Genomic DNA, 4,457 nt, shown 5'->3' on the forward strand with positions numbered 1-4,457 from the left:
TCTCATACAAATATAATTCGCTTAACTCCGTGCGATTAAGCAGTGAAGGCGGGATTCCTCCACTGAGCTGGTTTTCTGAAAGATACAGAGTTTGAATTCTAGAGAGCCTGGTCCCTATCTCCCACGGGATTTCTCCAGTAAGCCTTTTGTTATGAACATATAATTCGCGTAACTCCGTGCAATTAAGCAGTGAAGGCGGGATTCCTCCACTGAGCTGGTTTTCTGCAAGAGACTGAATTTTAATTCTAGCAAGCATGCCAAGCTGAGAAGGGATAGTCCCGCTAAGGAAGTTATTTGTTAAAGTTAGAAATTCCAGCGCAAAACAATTTCCCAAGGATTCGGGCACTTTCCCAGTCAATCCGTTTGTGCGCAGTGAAAGACTTCGCAGGTTTTGCAATTGGCCGAGACCACTCGGAATAGTCCCTGTCAAATTATTGAAGGACAGGTTAAGCAGCCTGAGAGATGTGCAATCTTTCAAAGCCTCTGGAATGGACGAAATCAAGTGATTCTTACTGAGGAACAGACGTTTTAAGCGACGCAGCTTGCCCAATTCGTTCGGGATTGTGCCAGAGAAACTGTTCAAAGTGAGGTTCAACACGCCAAGAAAGGAGATATTGCCCAAATGTGGAGGTATAGTCCCTTGCAGGCTCATGTTGTAGAGATTTAGGCCAGATACGCGCAGTTTGTGAGGGTTGCAGGTGACACCAGTCCAATTGCAGACATGATTGGCAGCAAAATCCCAGTTGGCCAAGGCGTGAGAAGGATCATATGTGAGGGAGGTTTTGAATGCTTGCAGGGCTTCTATATCGACCTGCAGTCGTTCACGACTTTTCTCATGATAATGATGAAGAAGATGGGCGTTTGCAGAAACAAAGATGAGCATGAGTGTGGAGGTGATGAGGATGAAATCCGTGGAAGCTGCCATCGGCTCCTCAGATGGGCGATCGATAAAATATTTCAGAGGGTTTGGGCAATTGTGGATATCAACTACATTTGTGAAATTCCTTCCTGGCATAAGGAGTCATAAGGATTTTGGTGGATTTTCGTTTTCTTGTTGACTCAAGTGGTGTTAACTTAACCCAGATCGTCCATTTGAAGTAAGACGTGGTGTGTTTAACTCATATCGTCCATTTCAACTAACTAATACTAATACATGGTATGAAGTGAAGTCAATTTTTTTAGCGGATTTTTCTTTATTGACCGCAAGTCGTCCATCTTGTCTACCCAGACGGTGTTATTTTTGGTTTTGGTCAAATGACGAACTGCTGGTCGTTTGCTTTAAAATATAAAATTCATTTATTCGGGTATCATCGGGACCCACACATCCAGTCAATAGGTTAGTAAGTTGTTTGCCTTTGTCACTCTCCTTGGAGACATCAGATAAAGTCGGAAGGACACAGAAAATTATGATGACCCTGCTCAAGGATCTCATGCAGAAATCGAGAAATGCTCCCTATTTCTGGAGGTGGGCCTTTCTTTATAATCGTGTAATGGCCGGCAGAATTTTATAGTTGCATACGTATATATATACATAGGAAAGCTAAGCCAAACTTCACCGAAACACCCAGCAACCATGTCTCGCTCAGGGTTGTTACAGTCCTTCCCATCCAAATTGCTGAGAGCTCTCCTCCTCTTCTTCACTCTCTGGCTACTTGCGTTTCGATGCAATGCCATCTCCGACGACGGAAAAATACATAATGTTTTGAGCGACTGGAATTCGGGGGATAATAATCCCTGTAGCAGAATAATCCCTGTGTTTCGGTGAAGTTTGGCTTAGCTTTCCTATGTATATATATACGTATGCAACTATCAAATTCTGCCGGCCATTACACGATTATAAAGAAAGGCCCACCTCCAGAAATAGGGATCATTTCTCGATTTCTGCATGAGATTCTTGAGCAGGGTCATCATAATTTTCTGTGTCCTTCCGACTTTATCTGATGTCTCCAAGGAGAGTGACAAAGGCAAACAACTTACTAACCTATTGACTGGATGTGTGGGTCCCGATGATACCCGATTTACTGTGTGTGTGTTGAAAACACATTAATATTCAATGGACTTGACGTTATGCCCAATAAAGAGACCTATAAAACATATTTCCAAAATATGCGGCCATGACTCAAGTTCCTTAGTCAAGGTTGTTTTGAATCGCTGCAAGTTTGGTTTATGATTAGTCAAGTTTGTTTTGAATTGCCGCAAGTTTGATTTATGAATTCTAGACCAGTTGAGTGTTTTATGGGATATATTTAAAAGTAAATTTTAAATAATAATAAAAAATTGTCATACTAAAATGAATTAAAGACTCCAAAACATAATTCGAACCAAATACTTCAAAACATAAAAGATTCACACAATATACATTAAAAATTTGATAAATGCAATTAGTGCATTGACACCAATAGAAATTGTAAAATATAAACAAAGAAAACCTATCTACTAATATTAGAAGTCTTTTGGCCAAAGATTTTTAGGATGATATAATGAAGGTGTGCTAATTTTATTGTAGAGCCATGATTAAAATAAAATCTCATTAAATAGTTAATAAAAAAGTTGTAAATATAGATTTTGTATTAAAAATATAACACAATGATCATGTTGTTACCCATAATTCTAATGTAATAAAAAACCAGAAATTCAATATTAAATTAATTTAGAATTGTCAAATATTTCTATTAATAAAAAAACAGAATTCAATATTAATTAATTTTTTTTTTATAATTAAGAAAATAAAATTATAATTTAATTAATTAAAAAGAATCTTAACTATGTAAAATATACTTAATATTTAGATACTTATTTTGAATAGATGCTTATTAATATTCAGAAATCATTTCATTTATACAATTATACTTGTTTAAAAAATAAATTAACTTATACATTTGTCCTATAAATAATGGGTTTGTGAATGTATAACAACCTAGCTATCTTCATCTACCTTAGACTTCATTCCATTAAGTAATGGTATCAATTCAATTTTATTTTTAGCAAATTGCACAAAGAAATAACAATAAGAACCACTCATGTTATGTAATTGGTTTCTGAATGTGTAGCAACCTAGCTATCTTCATCTACTTTAGACTTTTCATTCCATTAAGTAATGGTATCAATTCAATTTTATTTTTAACAAATTGCACAAATAAATGACAATAGGAACAATTCCTTTAAGTTGTTGAATAGAATAAGGTATATTCTTTGTAATAACTTATGAGTTAGGATATTTAGGATTTTAGAATGCATCATGTATAAGTGGATTAAATCTTTCAACTTGTGTATATAAAATATATAACACTTCTAAAATTTACGCAACATTATGGTTGAAATTAAAGTTAGTTGTGGAGTTTAAAAGTTTATTTATGTAATTGTGTAATAACTTTTTGGTATCATGGTAAAATATGTGATATTTTTTCCATATATTTTTTGAAATTTGAAAAAATAAAATTAAAAGATCAATATTGTAGAAGGATTATCAAGATTAAAATTGACTTTTTTTGGATTATTTTTCCATGTAATATTTTAAATTCAATTTTATTTTGTTTTTTTGGTGTGGGCCAAGTAGAGACTAGTGGTCGTTGGGGATGATCATTTTTAGAAATTCCTGAAGTAGAACAAGAAGAATTTGAAGTGTAATGACATAATGGAGTGAAAATTGACCAGGACGTGAAGGGTTTACAAGATTTGTCATATTTTTGGCTACCCATTAATGAACATGAAAAGAATACAATGATGAGAGTAAAAAAATTATGTGAAAACTATGCTTTTAGGTGGTATATTGAGATCTCTACACCAAGGTTGTGAAGTCAATACCAAGTTAGCTACTGTTATCCTACCTTATTTCATGGCTGGAAAGGCTCCATTCATTCTTCTAGGACGGAATATGTTTTCACTGAGTTATCTATCTAGACAAATTAGTTGATGAAGATGTGAAAGCCAAATTGTTCTTTTATGCTCTAAGATTTATGAATATAATACTTCCATAAAGTATCCCTTGTATATGAAGTTATTTCATAAATGTAGCATGGTATTATACATTGATTGGAATGCTTTTATCATTTCTTTCACTTGTATCATAGTTGTGTTGCTACCATTTTTCCCACTAAAGATAGAAATCACATTTTGTGTAATGTAGAATCTTAATTGATACTACACTATCCAAATGTTTTCATTTTAAATTTAGTATAATAATTGTAGAACTCACATTTAATTCTCATCATATTTGCATCAAATAATTCTGCAAATCTTTAATAAATCATCCAAGTAGATGTGGAGATGCCCCTATGTGTGCATAAAAACAACTTTCAATCACAAGGTCATATTGAAAAAAAACAATTGTATTAGTGATTCCTTTCCCAATGTTTCATAATATATATATATATATATATATATATATATATATATATATATATATATATATATATATATATATATATATATATATATATATATATATATATATATAT

The 4,457-nt window shown here is 33.3% G+C and overlaps 1 non-coding gene across 1 annotated transcript; it reads left to right on the forward strand.

The window, feature by feature from the left end:
* Nucleotides 1-1,357: 1,357 nt before the first annotated feature.
* LOC149143541 (U6 spliceosomal RNA) lies at nucleotides 1,358-1,461 on the forward strand. The gene has a single exon (XR_016265333.1). It is a non-coding gene; the product is annotated as a U6 spliceosomal RNA (small nuclear RNA).
* The last annotated feature ends 2,996 nt before the right edge of the window (nucleotides 1,462-4,457 follow it).

Source organism: Pinus tabuliformis, chromosome X, assembly GCF_031772625.1.
Source record: "Pinus tabuliformis cultivar Carrire ecotype Pingquan chromosome X, CPIR1, whole genome shotgun sequence".
NCBI classification, from domain to species: domain Eukaryota; kingdom Viridiplantae; phylum Streptophyta; class Pinopsida; order Pinales; family Pinaceae; genus Pinus; species Pinus tabuliformis.